We start from the raw sequence: 16,303 nt of genomic DNA, 5'->3' as shown, positions 1-16,303 counted from the left end.
ACTTTATAGTGAATTTTAATGCCCTCCTTAGGTCAATTTTGAGCTGCAATTTGTCATGCATCATCAATTTAAAAGTCTAAACAAGACCTGATATTAATTATTGCTTCATAGTAGCTGAACATTGAATATTTATATAGCTGCAGTAATATTCCTGTTCTCAATCTCTACTTACAAGCATCTGGCTGCTGAGCATTTGGTACTCAGTGCTTATTTTGTTTCATGCACTGCATTTGCACCTACTAGGACAAATACTACAATATAAAGCCTGAGATTATAGTATTAATTTTTAAACCTCCTGTGTGGTATCTGACACACACAGAGATTTTCTCAGCTCTAGAAATCGAGTCACTGTCGTCTCAGACCAGCAACCACAACTAATGTTTTCAAAGCTGTCAGAAGCTGCACTCCTTTTCATACCCTTAGATGAAAGTGATCCGATTTTTAGAAGCATAAAAACTCCAATAAAATCCCAGCTGAAATCAATGAAGTGTAATTATTAGTATTTCTAATTAGCAGTAGTCTATATTGACTCGTAGGTGTTTGTGTCTAGTCATACTCTTTTACCTCTTTAGGCCAGACATTCCCAATAAACAGCCTGTTATATGAGAAAAGGAGTTCTTAAATTTGATATTAACGTTTCACAGCAGTGGCTGCGGCACAAAGGAACATAGGTACAGGTGATACCAATACATTAATTGCAACCAGCGTCTCAGAGAACCGATTTTTGATGGTATTGGAATTACTGAGAGTGGATAAAAATTACAAAGTGTAACATGGGTCTAAAAACTTGTCTTTACATACTTAAAGAATTTGAGAGTGTTGTAATTCCAGAGCTAATCATTAGCTTTGCAAAGGCTGATAAACAAAAGAAAGGAGGGGAGGGCTATTGTCAAAGAATTTTCCCTTAGAGAATCGCCTTGAGGGCACGGTGGGAGAGGTGAAGATTCCTTCCCGTCAGGCAGCCAAAAGGCAGAGCTTTCTTCCTTCAATCCTCCCTCGCCTTTCCTGCCCCCCTTCCTGAAGGGGCACCGAAATGAAGGCTGCAAAGGCAGCCCTGGGCTCCCAGCCCTGAGATCGGGGTGGCTCCGGCCGCTGCTGATGCTGCAGGGGAAGGGAAGGGAAGGGAAGGGAAGGGAAGGGAAGGGAAGGGAAGGGAAGGGCAGGAGGAGCAGGAAATCCCCCGATGTCAGGGAACAGATAACCTTCCTCGCCCTTCATCCCAAGGGCACTTTGAAGGAGCTGCCTCCATCCATCCTGGCCTGGAATGAGGCTGTGGTTTAGCCTGCCCCACCTTTTGTGGTTTGTTTCCCTGCAGCAGCAATGCGGCCGGGCCAGCCCGGCTGCGCCCAGCGGGCAGCGCCGCCGCTGGAGCCGCGCTGCGGCCGCCGAGGAACGCGGGACTCTCACATCCAGAGCCGGAATAACAACCGCGGTTCGTGCACGGGGCAGAGCCTGGGACTCTGCTTGAGAGGCCTGGTTATTTATTAATTATATTTAAAGTTTTATAACAGCTTAAAAGGAATGCGAGCCAGAGGCAACACTTGCAGTGAAGCCTCCCTTGTGCAATGCTTGTGTAATTCTCTTACTTTAGCGCTTGGATTTGTGCAGCTGCATTAGACTCGAGACTGTTCCCTTCTCTGATGCCTCCACTGGCCCTGGTGATTTCTTCATCCTTTGACACGGGAATGTTCTGACAGACAGACCCCCCCCCCCCAAAAGCACTACTGTCTTTTGGAAGTCGAGCAGGAAGACCAATACAAAATCTTTCCCAATCTCTTTCTAAGGAAAATCGGAAAGATTCTTGCCTTTTGCTACCCTCTTGGTAAAATTAGATAGAATATTTTGCAAACCACTTTCCTTCTCCTTAAAGTCCCACTTGCCATAATGAGATGAGCGTGTTTGATAGACTGCAGGATCCAAATTTCTGATAAAGAGCCTGACAAAATTAGAGTATCAAGGAGCGGTGTCAGTGAACGCGTTCAGGTGAGTCCAGAATTGAGGCATACTGGCTTGTCGAGTTGGGAAACGCTTTGATAAACATATTTATGATTTGCCACTACCTTTTACATAGTGCAAAGCAACCATTTATTCAGTAGTAGGCACTTCTAATGTAAAAATTCCCTGGTGTGAGTGGTTTGACTTCAAAACACTGGGAACAGGAGAAATTGATTTTGGCTGAGCCTATTTGGGGCATGGATAACCAAGGGCCGGACCCTGCCCAAAGACTGCTTGTAAAGGTACGTGGTATTAATGACTCCGGTGAGCCTGCTCCGGGTCTCCTCCAGCATCCTGGGACCTGCCCCATTCCAGGCAGCCGCTGCCATCTACAGCCACCTGCTGGCCCATCCCTGCATCCTGAATGTTCTGCACAAGCTCCTGCAAGGCATAAGGAGAAGGTAGGGTGTCAGTATTTCATACCACCAATGTCTTTTTAAACAAATATCACCTGTTAATCTGATCATAGCTTCTCGTTCTGAAGAGATCTGTTGAGAACTTTTACTGCCTTCGTGTTCTCTTTTAATCACTTTATGTGAGCCAAGTTTCTTCCAGACACTTAGCACATCTTAGCTAATGAAAACATTGCAGTTTTGCATGGCAGATGAGTATAATTATACCCATTTTGCAGCAGAGAGTACTGCGAATTAAGCCAGGTGAAGCTCCAAGATCTCAGAAGCATCATTGGTGGGGGCCCTTGTCTGAGCATTCCTGCCTGCACAGTTTGATACTTGCTGGTGTTTCTTGAGATGCTGGCCCCAAGGAAGGAGAGACTGGGAAATAAGACCTGCTGCACCTTGTTAGAAGATGTGTGAGGAGTCCTTGGAAATCTTTTCACCCTCTGTCCTTCCCTACTGCTGTGTTTAGCTTTGCAGAGTGCAAGCAGGGCAAGGCAGGCCTGAAAAACACAATGCAAATTCAATGTATTGCAGATGAGCTGCGGGTTGTACTTTAATTTACCAAATTTGCATAGCCAGTATTAGCTATATACTAATGTACTTAAAAATATGTTAATCAATTAAGAAGTGCTTAGAAAATGATATGCAAACTAAATGAAATAAGGCAGCTGAAGGTATGCTTAAGCAAGTGGTTCTAGAGAGGTTTCTTCAGCTCAGTGTCTGTGAAGATGCCACCCCATTTCAGCAAGGCCTTATCAAGATAAGCTACTAAGTGACTGCTTTGATTTTAGCAGTAAACAATATTATCTGTGTTTCTTGATTTCTTTTAAATTAATGTGCAACTTTCTGTACTTGTTGCAGGTTTCATAAACAAACACAGCAAAGGTAGCAAATGTAATTGACCCACTAACCGCAATGTAATATGATAATCAACAGCTTTTGTTATTTCCATTCTTGTTTTGCTGACTGTGCTATTTCTTCCCTATTCCCCTGTTCACTGCATTAATCCTTCAGTTACCCTGTTGATTTATTTTTGTCCTGGGAAACAAAATCTTCCTGGCCCATTATGCATCTCTTCTGACCTTTGGTGCTGTCCACTTGACTAGAGACAGAACCCTTGGTTCTACAGCTCTTGATGCTTACAACTGTTACAAAGAACAAAGCAGATGAACAAAGTGACTGTGGTGGCAATAAGGAAATAAATAGCTGTGATCTTAGACCAGTTTCAGTCTGTTCCTGATGGCTCCTCTTCGTAGACATCCTCCATGTACAATCACTGAAAAGTCTACTTCCTAACTTCCAAGGTTCAAGCTTGCATATCTTGGATGATCCTCATCCTCTCTGATTTATTGCCCTTGACACCAGTATTAAATGTCTGTCCTCTGATACCTTGTAGCACTCGGCATAAGGACTTTTCTATGCTCTTTTTGTTTCAGCCTAGACTTTCCCTCAAGTGTCTTTCCCCAAAGCTTTTCCTCCCACCTCAAGGTGGATCCTTCTCAAAAGGTATTGCTGCCTCCCATCCTGAGTCCTCTGTCCTTGGGTGACCTCTCCTGCTGATGTGTATGTAATTATTACCTCTATCCAACTACCTTTAAAATATTATCTACTGTTGATCTTCCACACATCAGTTTCACATCTCACTGCCTTCCTAATGCTACATCCTGACAGACAGCTTGCTACCAAGCTCCCTGAGATCCAAGAAAGGAACTCATTAAAAAACAAACCCAACAACACAGCTTTCCTTAGGTGTCTGGCCAGCAGCCAGTGTGTGTGTGTCAATTTAAATGTCTTTGATATTTAAATTTAGCTCCCTCTTGCTGCTGATACCATTTGGCAGAAGGTATGCTTACAATATTATTCCCAGAGCTATGCACCAGACATCACTGTGCTACACTCAAAACTTCCCAAGAATTCACATTTTTGAATAACAAATATGTAGGAATGAGTAAATTATCAATGTTGTCCTAATTGGCTAACAGGATGATTTCCTTTTTTTCACTCTCTTCTTTCTGCTCTCTATGTTTTTATGCTGTACCAAATCTTCTAGCCAAGGAATATCTTTAATTGTTCTTGACATACCTTAAGGTTTCTTAGAAAATTAATATGTGTTTTACAAGTTTGGTTTGTTTTGGTTTTTTTAAATGGAATTGCAAGGCAGTAAAAACATAATTTATTAATGGTACAGTATGACTATAGAGCTGCAATGCTGATATGTGGTATCAGAGGCAAATGTATTATCTGACTGAGAATGTTGTACTTCTAGGTCCCAGATTCGACATAGCTGTGCAAGGTAGTGCAGATCAGACTAGAGCTTTTCACACATTAAATGTCTTGGTTTAACAAGAGAAGGAAATAAATTGCCTGGCAGAAAGACTCAGAAAGATCCTTCAACTATATTAGCTCATGGCTTTTCTCAGAAAACTTCAAATCTTCAGAGTTGTGCAAGAATTGCCTTCATATATTTCTGAAGAATTACTTTCATATATTTCTGAATATATGAAGAATTCATATATTTATGAATTCTTCTTCACTGAGGTTCCTAGTTTCTCTTTTGAGAGGGACTGCTGAGCACTCTGTGTTTATTAGTATTCAAATCTGTAAATTTTAAAGTATTACAGAATGAAGTTACAAAACTAGGATTCAAGTGATTCTATGTAATTTTAGGTGGTTTTGAGCAAAATATAGGTGCTATTAGCTGTAATAAAACAGTAAATACATTTTTTCAAAAGAGAAAATTAGTGAGAATTACTTAGATGTTGCCATAACCTGACAATACTAACATCTATATCTTTACAGGACCCAGATACTTTGAATTTAGACAGAAACCCCAGATTCAGGGGACAATTTTTTTATCCCTTGTATTTCATCTGCAGGATTTGATACAATGTATATGCTGATATGTAATTCTATACAGTCATGGCTGGAGGTGCCTGCTTTTCATCCATAACAGCTCAGAAGTGAAGCATTCACCCAGACCTAAAACACTTCCAGGTTTTATCTCAGGACATTGGAATTGGCTAGGTGAGTGCTGTAGTCACCCAGCTGCTCAGGGGAGAAGTTCTGAAGTGGGCATTTCATTAAATTATTAAATACCAGGAAGAGCTGGCTAAAGCACCCACTTCTTGAATGCTCTAACAACCATATTGTACTGTACTTATTTGCTTTCTTTGTCATATTCAGGTGTGTCACACACAGCAGAATATCCTGTAGTAGATGGATAAAGTGATAGCAAAGAGGAGGGAGCTCTGGACTAACACCTTCTCCAGAGGAAGGCACTTGAACTTTGGTTTCCCACATCCTGGGTGCCTTGCCTGGGCAGCCAGATTATTGCCTTGAGCATTTAGATAAATGGTCAAGTCCTGGCAATCCTTTGAAAGGGCTGTTGACCTTCATCCCACTTTTCTTCCTAAGAGGACAATTACAACTCAGTAACTGCAGAATCAGAATCCCAAAGGCAAATGGTTAGAAAGCAGGAAGTACAGTAAAGCTCCCATGGATAAAATCTTGTAAATAGATAATTGTCTTTCATGGATAACTGCAAAAACCTCCCCTTCTGTCTTTCCCCTTAGCCCTTTTTTGTTCATGAACCCCTTATCATTCGGCTGCAGAGAAGACCTGCTCCTTTTAGCTCCTTAGAACTATCCAGCTAGGACTTTAGGGGGGTGATACTCAAACATGCAAGTTATACTGATTTTAGCAGTAAATTTGGCAGATTTAAAAATTCATTGGTTCTCCCAGCATCAGCCTGAGTGTAGTATTTATCTGTGAAGTTACCTATGGCTTGTTCTGTATTGCATCTTTTTCTTATACAGTTTTTGTTCACAATATAATAAAAAGCCTATTAAATTGAGTGGGAACTGTGTTGTCGCCTCTGTCACTCAGCTGGAGAATTTTTCTCATAGTGCTTTAAAAGCTCTGCAAAAATACAAGCAGGAAAGTTTCAGTGTGAGAAAACTGTTTGACATTAATTATTAATACATATTAATATTCATAAGAAACCTAATTAGCTGGGAAAGTCATAGTGATCTTATTTGCTGATTAGCAGAGAAAAAACTGACATATTTTTCCTAAATTAACCTTGTTGACTAAAATTTGTGTCAATGAGCAAGTGCAAGGTTAAGAGCAAGAGGATAATCGTCCTGGTGAGATAATAACTGCTGAAGGAAAACTGATGCAACAGTGATTTTTCAGCATTTAAGGAATCTAAAGTGATAGATAATTCAGTTTGGAAGGACCTCTCAAGATAGGTTGGTCCAATTCCCCCAACAAACCTGGGCCAAATTCGAAGTTACCTTCCGCAGTGCTCGGAGGGGACACTGCAGTGTTTACAAAACACCAAATGGGAAATGCTTGAGCAAAGAAGGTAGATGTAATTAGGTATAAGAGAGAAAGTTAAGGGTGGTTCTTTGCAGTTTCATCCAGGGAAAAAGGGAGGTGCAGTCATCGAGCTGTCCTGTTTGGCCAGGCAGTGTTAAAAGTAACCAAGGTAAGATGCTGAAACCCTATTTAAAATGAGTGGTTTCATTCTGATCATAAGGGAAGGTCCCCCAAGTGTTGTTAAAATAAACCTCAGACTTTCTGGAAAAAAAAAAAAATAAAGACAGTGATTCAGGACAGCCATGAATGTACTAAGTGACAGCTAGGCTTTACCAGACAATTTGTTTATGATGTATCTTCTCTCCTTACTGATGGGCCACTGCAGAAGTGGCTCACAGGAGACACCTGCCTCAGGCTGCCGGGGTAAGGCACAAACAGGCAGAAGAGCAGCCAGGCTGTGGGGATGTGGTGCTGAGAGCTGGCTGGGCTGAGCAGCAGCAGCACAGGCACAAACAGCCCCTGGAGGGAAGGGCAGCACCTCCTGCCCGCCTCCTGCCCATCCTTACACTGCTCTCCATCACATTTATTAAAGCCAGCAGAATTACTTTATTCCCACTCCTAGGAAGGGTCATTACCCAGGGATTTTATCCAGGAAACATTCAACCTTGTTACAGCTCTGCCCACTGCTGTTTAAGTGACTCATGTTGAGGGTGAGAATCAAAGGCAAGTGAAGTTCTTGTGGGAGCTGACCTTGTTCAGCAGGGCTCTGCCATCTTGAGACAATTTTCAGGTTGCCTCTTCACAGCAAGAAAAGGCTATGATGGAAGAAAAGGTACTCAATACTTCCAGGGACTTTTAGAATTGGATTTTGGCTTCTACTATTTCCACACTGAGAATGTTGCTATTTTTGCAGCTGAGATTGGGATAGTTTGACAGCTAGGGAAAAAAACAATGAAGATTCTTATGGAACTACTTGTACTTTTCCCTATAACCTGTACAGAAAGCCTCAAAATTTAAAAAATCGGGAATCTTACTTAATCATGTGAAACTTTGTGGATGCCTGATTTCTTCTTAAATTTTCTTCTTATTTTTCTCCCTAATGTTTGCTTTCTGTTTTGACCCACAGCCTTACTGACTGTGCATTTTTCATTATTTGGGTCTGATGCATTGGGGATTAATTTTTTAGGATCTGCTAGCTATTCTATTGTCTCATGAAGTCTTGTAACACTTGCTTTAATTTTTTTTTCTGCTAGTCAGAAAAGCAAGTAAAAGTCCTATTAAAAGGTTGTCTTTCCAGTGGTAGCTTCTGGATTTATGTAGGAGCCAGAGACTGAGTTTTTTGACCTTTCTGTTATGTTTACCAAAGTGTACAATGATTATTTTGGTAATTTGACCTCTCCAAATTAAGTTTTATCAAAAGACAGTGGATACAAAAGAAAATTTCTGACTAATATTAATCTGTGATTACAAAATTCCTAAGATAAGCTCAGATCATGTTTTTGCTATGCTGTTTTGAATTTAAAGCATCAGAAATTCCCAACTATCTCCTTGAGAAGATGAGCACAGTAGACTCTCAGTTCAGACCTGTTTTCAAATGCACAGGAATATGCATACCCAGAACTAAGGAAGATAAATTCAGAAAGGTTTAAATGATTGAAAAAAGACAGCCTGTGGTGTAGCCTGAAAGCTGTGACTATGACAGCAGAAAGGGAGAGGAAACACTTATGGATGTGACCTTGAGGAGATGCTGAATGTTGGTCCTCCTGTGACCAGGCCCTGGAGTCAGGCAAACCCTCTTTTACAGGCACTGAAACATCCCAGCACAGCTTCTGCTTCTGCCTGCTATGTACATTGTTTGCAAATAAACAAGATTATACTAAGATCATATCAAACTTGTATCAACAATTTTTATTTCAGTAAAAAAAAAAATCCTTGCAAGGCCTTGCAGTTTGATGATCTACTTGAGTGGGAAGGGCAACACTAGTCAATAGTATTTCAAATACAAAACTCTTCAAAGGACCTTGAAAGGCTTTGAAGAGTTTACTTTTCATTAGCATTTTGTTCTGGGGTAGGTTACAAAGTAGACTAAACCATCACATTGCATTTCTAGTTTTTCTCAAGTACTGGAGAGCAGTATGTGTGATTCTCCTGTATAAAATAAGACTAAAAGGAGAATTGCCTAAACTGATATTCAGAGCAGGCAAATCTGGACACAGCAGACAAGTAAGGAAACTGAAAAGGTTTGGAAAATACATAAATGCAAATCAGCAGAAAGTCTGAAATAGACCAGAAGTCTCAAACATGTTTGGTACTGCTACAGCAAAGGCAGGACTTTACATCATGGAAACTTCTACAGAGCTAGTTAGAAATGCAATTGAAAATGTTAGAAAAAATTTCAGAATTCTTGACAAATAGGAAAACTTGACATTTGTAACATAATGAGAGAATTTTTTTTGAGGAAAATATATATTTATATGGTTTATTTTAGATAGAAAATTTCAAAAAGTGAGAACAAAATAAAACAATTTACTTCAGAAAAAAAAGGAGTGATACCATGTTTTCATAGATGACAATAAATCAGATTAAAACAGAATTTTCCTGAAGCTGCAGATTCACCTTTAGGTCCTTGACACATATGCAGTGACAGATTAAATCTGGTTGGCTGAAATTGTTCTGACTCTGGCTATCCACCAAACCCTTAAGGCACAGCTAATGCCAGAGTGCTTTAAGTCAAAAATCCAAAAATGGATGGATCCTACATACAAATTGCCTTATCACAGTACTTATTCCATGGAAGGGTGAGGCACATAGATGGGGTGGGCTGAATGTGCCATCAATTTTAATCTGCCATCACATTGTGTTTAAGCATTAAGTACAGTTCTGCTGCTGCCAGAGAAGAGGAAGCTTTAGCCAAGATATGTCATTGGACAAGACAAACTTAAGCAAAATGTTCAGTCTGATCTGTGAGAAAAAAAACATACTGAAAGCCAGAGAAACTGAAGTTTTGTGGGTGAGATCAGTTCTATTAAAGGTATTAGCTGATCTTTAAATATTTAGCTCATCAACTGTATTTGGGAACAGCATGTAGAGGAGACAAAAAATACCCTTGTTCATGCAGCCAATTCTTTTTCTTTATAGCACAGTAGCATGAATATGGCCCAGACCACTTTGACCTTAGCTAATGACTTCTTTCACAGCAGAACTGCCCACTAATTCAAATGCTCCCTGCACGGTCTACTTGTCATAACAATCCTTTTGAATGTGAAATCAGGACTTCTCTGGGATCTTCTCTTTGGATCTGGCTCCAAATAACAAGAATGCCTTCTGGCATCCCAGCCAGAGAAAGTTAATGGACAGACCTCACTTGACACAATTCTAATGAACATGTTTTGTCTTTGTTGCTCTCAGTAAAGTCCCAGCACTGTTTTCTCAGACCAGATCTCCCAGGAATATTTGAATTGCTACAGCCCATTAGGTAATTACAGACCAGGATTCCTGAAATGCCAGAACAAGGTCTGTGTTCAGGCTTATCTAGGTCTGGCAAGACCAAGGAACAGCCAAGGCTATGGGGAAAGCTCAGTCAGCAGTACAGCAGGCTGAAAAGGAGGGCTTTTTGGGCAGCAGAGAGCATTCTGTGTCCAGTTCCCTGAGAAGCAGGGTATTTGTCCAGTCCTGCTACCACTGGTTCTTCTGTCAGAGCACCCTGAGCTCACCTCTCAGTCCCTCCTGATGCCTGTGTCTGGCTGACTGGTAAATAGTGAAGAATGTGGCTCATGTCAGTGATAATCACTGAAGAAACTGTTATCCAGCAATACATTGCTTGCTTTCACTCTTGAACCATCCCACCCACCAGCCAACAGGAGTAGAGGTGGCCTGCATAACAAAACATTAAAAACAAAAAATAAAATATATCATCTGGTCCAGCTGAGTCTGAAGATCTTCTTGGCTTTGGCTCCTTGAGAAGTGGGCCCATGAAGTTCCACAAGGCCAAGAGCAAGGTCCCTCACCTGGGCTGGGGCAATCCCCAGCATCAACACAGGCTGGCAGTGAAGGGATTGAGAGCAGCCCCATGGAGAAGCACTTGGAGACACTGGTAGACAAAAATTCTGAATGAATTGGCACCATGCACTTGCAGCCCAGAAAACCAACAGTACCCTGGTCTGTATCAAAGGAAGTGTGTCCTGCAGGCTGTGATAGAGGAGGGTTTTTTCTACCTCCACTCTAGTGAGGTCCCACCTTCAGCTGCATCCAGCTCTGGATGTACAAGAAAGAGCAAGAAAGACATGAAACTGTTGAAACAGGTCAGGAGGAGGACAGCAAGGGTGGTCAGGGGGCTGGAGCACCTCTGCTGTGAAGAAAGGCTGAGAAAATTGAGGAGATCTCATTGCAGCATTTCCATAATTAAAGGGGGCTCATATGAAAGAGGGAGATAGGCTTTTTACTACGAGTGTAGTGACAGGACAAAAGGCAAGGGTTTTAAACTAAAAAGGGTAAATTTAGGTTAGACATAAGGAAGAAGTTATTTTACAGTGATGGTGAGACACTGGAACAACAAGTTATCCAGAGAAGCTGTGGATGCTCCATCACTGGAAGTGCTTAAAGTCAGGTTGGATGGGGCTTTGATCAACCTGACACAGTGCAAGATGAGATGTTGGATTAGATGATCTTTCAAAGTCCCTTACAACCCAAACCATTTTATGATTTTATGATTCTTCACACCTGTCAGACTGTTGAAACAGAGAACAGATCAAAAGGTTGCTGTAGATGATAAAACAGAAGAGGCCTCCTTTTCTAGGTTCCTCTTTGTCCCTCTGTGTTTTAAGGTCACTGAAAAATCACTTTCAAAGGAGAATTATTGGCAAAACCAGATTTAATATAAAAGCAAAAGCACGAGAAAGTTTGTTGGCAAGTTTTCACTCCATTACCTATTGGGTAAAGCACACAGAGAAACAGCAAACACAAATCCAAAATAAATCAATCAATCCAAACCGAAATAAACCCAAAACTAAATATGTACAGGCTGAGGGAGGGGTGGTGAGAAAAGAATAGGGAAGGATTAGGATAAAAAGGAATATGGAAGACCTTCCTGTCCCCTCACTAAACAGAGCCTGGACTTACCAACAGGTAATGCCTAAGGGTCCAACAGCACTTCATCTTATGAGCACTTAACCTTAACAGCATTCAGCACTTAACCTTAACAGCACTTAACAGCACTTAAACAATGACAAGTTAAACAACTTGACAAAGGATTAATATAAAATTTATAAAAAATTCATTATAAAATTTACAATACCACAACAGTAACTTACTTGGAGGCCTTGCTTGTTTACAAATCTGAAGTATTAAAGAATCTAGGAGAGGAACATTCCTGGTACATTTGCTATAGCATATTCACACTTGCATGCACACAGACATAAAGGAGTCTGTACAGTGTACATCTGTGAAAAATTCCCCTTGAATTCAGTGAATTACTCATGCTCTGCCTTTGCATCCTCTCAATGGGTAAAGGGTTGAGCCTTAAGGTGTGGGGATATCAGCTACATCATACAGCTGTCCTCTGAGTTTAGTAAACTTCAGGTTTAGCAAACTTCAGAGTTTGCTGCCTCTTAAAAGCCCCACTCAGAGGGATTTTGCTGTTTGCAGCTGCTGCAGTCCAGGAGAGCTCCAAAGGTCTCACTTTGGACTGCTCTCTGTAGGGTTGTGAGAGAGTTGGCTTTAGTCAGAGTGATTTTCCATCCTGGCTGCAATTTGCATCAGTATCTTTCTTTGAAAGTTTGATAATGAAAATATTAATTCTCTTGGATTGTTATTCGGGCAAGAAAAATAAATTTCCAGTGCTGTTTGTTAAAAAAGCAGGAGCTCATTAGACAGCACTGGTTCCTGGGAGCCCTCAGTGTTTCTGACAAACTCAAGTGGAGCTGAGCCCAGGTGCAGCTCATCAAGGTCAAGGCCTAAGGAATGTTTCTCAGGTCACAGTGAGACTGTGGGTGAAAGTGGGATCCATCACCACACTGATGCATTTGCTTCAGACACTTCAGACTTGCTTTTTCTTTTTTTTCCATCCTCTTGCAGTCACTGTCATTTTGGGAATTCTGTTCACAAGTTCAGCTCAGGTATTTGCTCATGGAGGAAGCAGTCCCTCTCCTTTCCTAATCATTACACTAGCAGAGTCATATTCATCTTCATTTCATTATGTCAGCTATCAAGAAGTAACAAACTAATTTTTCCCTCTGCAAGGCAAAGCTGGATACTGCTTTAAGGTTTTCAGCTAGCATTTTCAAATAGGTTGTTGTAACACTCACTGCTTTTACCATCAAATCTGGCATCTACAGTTGACTCTGCTACAGTCAAGTACTTTGGTTTTGTATTTGGGATTTTTCCTAATACTTTATTTAATTAGCTTCCCTTGGCATTTTATAGATGCTCACATGGTATCTGAGGAGTGCAAGGGTGACTACTTCATTCATTAGCTCTACTTTCATAGCACAATTTTCCAGCTGATAAACAGATGGTTTTGAAACCATGAGAGAATACAAATTCATAGAACTGAGTTCCAGGAGGAGACACAGTAATTTAAACTGTCACATGTAACACAAACCATCTTATGTCAACCAGTTACCTCTGTATTTAACCCAATTACTTGTGTTGAACAAAAGCACTGCTTGTCGTTGACTAAAATATGTACATGACACCTGATTTACAGAGAAAAATTCATGTCTCTATCATCTCACCAGAGATGGGTTCTGGGCATTAATCACACTCAGTACTAAATATTTGGGCCTTATTCTTCATTTGAATGACTCTGGATCTGTTGGCAACCACTGCTTTTGAGCCACTGCTGTTTGAGTAAGAAACCCATTGGCATGCAGAACTTTTTTTCTAGAGGTGTTTCTTTGCTACATCCAGTCACTTCTCATTTATTTGACAAATTCAACACAATCAATATTTTAGATATTGTAGTGAAATGCATTTTCTCATTCTAAGAAAACAGATATAGACCTATTTTTCCCATATTTTTTTTCAATTATCAAGGTTGATTTTTGTCCTTGAGGTCACAAATTCCCACAGACCATTCTGGCATCAGCAGCAGCAGCAATACCATATACCACAGTGAAATAGTTTTACTCTTCCTACTTGCTGTGGTCATTTATACATCCAAAAATTACTGCTTTAATATATCTTGCTACAGCACTTCTATGGATATGCATGTTTGGTGAATTTCACAGGTACCAGTCCCTCATTTTGTATTGATTAAAGTTCCAAGAGAGCTTTGAAGATCTGTGAAGCTAAAAATATGTAAAGCGTGAGTTGAGCCTCAAGTACCTGTAAGTTTTTTTTTAAATGCTGCATCAACCAGTTAAAATAAAACTGAAAAAGCTGAAGGTAGAGATTAAGAAGTCCAAATAAGCCAAAATTAGTGATTAAGTTTAAAATAAGTTAAATTTCTCTACCGAAATCCTCCCATCTATCCTTGCTCCATTTCTATTGCAAACTAGCAGACAGGGCAGAAGCACGGCTGAGAGACTGATTGAGAGACAAAATACAGGAGTTGTGGTGTGTAATTTAGCAAAAGTCCACAAGAGGGGGGTACCAGCCACAAGCAAAGCCTGCTCTGAAATGGGATCTGCCTGGGCAGGTTTGCAGAGGGTTTTGCACTTACATGGCAGCGCTTCTGGGGACCCTCTGGAGATGGGCATCCAGCTCCAGTGTGTTTTTTACTTACACAGCCCGACCTCAGTTGTTTTTAGGATTCCAAAATAACCGAAATAGTTTTCATACAAAATAGTTGATAATAACATGTATTGAAGTAAACAGTTGAAAATACCCTATCAGTTACTTCAATTTTTTAGATAATAGGAAACAAAGTCTGGTTCTAGAAAGAAATACAGCAGCACCTAACAATAGAATTTTTTCCATGCCTTTACAGGAAAGGTAAAAACCCCAGAGATCCCTTTTTTACAGGAGGGTTACTGAGTCAAAACTGCAGATCTCCCTTAGGCCAGCATTGCTCATGTCTGACTGCACCATACAGAGCAGTACTGAAATCCCCATTTAACCTTTTATCTTACATTTTGGCCCTAGATATTTTGTGTGGGTGTTTTCTCCAATCTTGAGAGCTTGAAACACAAAACTCTAAAGCACAAGTCTTAAAAAATTTTAGATATTTTATATGTTGATTTTCAATGCAGCTTCATTCTCTTTTTTTCAATGATGAATGCTATGTAGAGAATACTTCTGTAATCAGGACACTGTGATAGCTGTTTGCCTGAAGAATCAAAAGTTCAGCCTGAGGGTCCTGACATTTCTGAGCAATACAGCATGAACTTCTCCAGCCTTGATGAAAGCTGAAGGCAACAACCATTCTTGAAAATCAGTTTTAGCTAAGAAAACTTAGGTAACTCTAGGTAAATGTGTGTAATTTCAGGTAAACCCAGTGTATATGTTTCTTGACATTTACATTTCCCCTGAAATGCATTTGTACTCAATATGCACTTGTTTCTCCTTTTGAAAGGCAGTTGATTGCTGGTTACTGCTGCTGTCATTCTGGAGATTTGAGCACCTGGCAGCTATTGTAACTTAGATCTATTACAGGAGGGTGCAATGGAAATGCAGTAATTGTAGCTGAAACTCCAGGTCTGGAGGAAAGGGACATGGGCTCTTTTCCCACTAGAGGTGGCTATTAGCTCATTACACACAAGTACAGAGTCCTGTAGGAGGCTGTAAATACTGTTAAAGCAATTCCTACAAGGGTTTCGTGTAGGAATATTCATCTACATTTTGACAGAGGGCTCTGGAGCATCTAAAGAGTGACCACACTCTACCATGGATACATCTCTCTTGGAGACTATGCTTATCCCACTAGCCCTTGCGGTGTACCTGCCAAACTCCATGTTTTTTCCTCACTCTTAGTGACTAAGGGAAGGGAGATTACCCAACCTAAGTGTGAGTCCTCTTGGCCTTCCACCAGGATGCTTGTGGCTGGTTGTAGGAGGCAGCAGCTCTACAAAGCCTGACTTCTTCAGTGGCTGTATGGTGGATGTCCATCGCCTGTCCTGGACATCACTTGTGAGGGACCCAGCTGCTCCCCAGAGGAAGAAAGGAAGCCAGGAATGACCATCAGTAAGCCTCATTCTGCTCATCAGCATTCTTGAAAGCCAGCCCAATCTTATACACAAAAGAACAAAATTGGGAGCCAGGGACCTGCCCTAATCTAGGGAAAGGAGAAGCCATGGGACATGGGCTTGGCACTGACAAAAACATGTGGAAGATGCTTAAGCTGGGGCAGAACTAGAGAAGGACATTCAGCAGTCACCATCTAGAGAGGAAGGGTGGAGACAGGCAGCTGACTGTAATTGCAGGAGTGATTCTGGCTTCATCTGAGGTACAGGTTATATTTCTCTGGTGGAGGAACAGCATGTGAAAAGGCAGAGCAGCCTTTCATCCAGGGGTTCCACTGCCTCTCATTCAAATTTGACATAGGTGAGTGATTTTCAGTCACTTTTATTGAGAAAATTATTTAGGTGGGAAAAAAATACATGAAAGCCTCACCAGATAAGACAAATAAGTAGCGAAAGTGAAGCAGTTGAAAT

This window comes from Melozone crissalis, unplaced genomic scaffold (genome assembly GCF_028551555.1).
Source record: "Melozone crissalis strain CALT ecotype California unplaced genomic scaffold, PUWL_Pcris_2 ptg000002l_1, whole genome shotgun sequence".
NCBI lineage: Eukaryota > Metazoa > Chordata > Aves > Passeriformes > Passerellidae > Melozone > Melozone crissalis.
The sequence above is the reverse complement of the archived record's forward strand: the minus strand, read 5'-3'. Positions refer to the sequence as shown.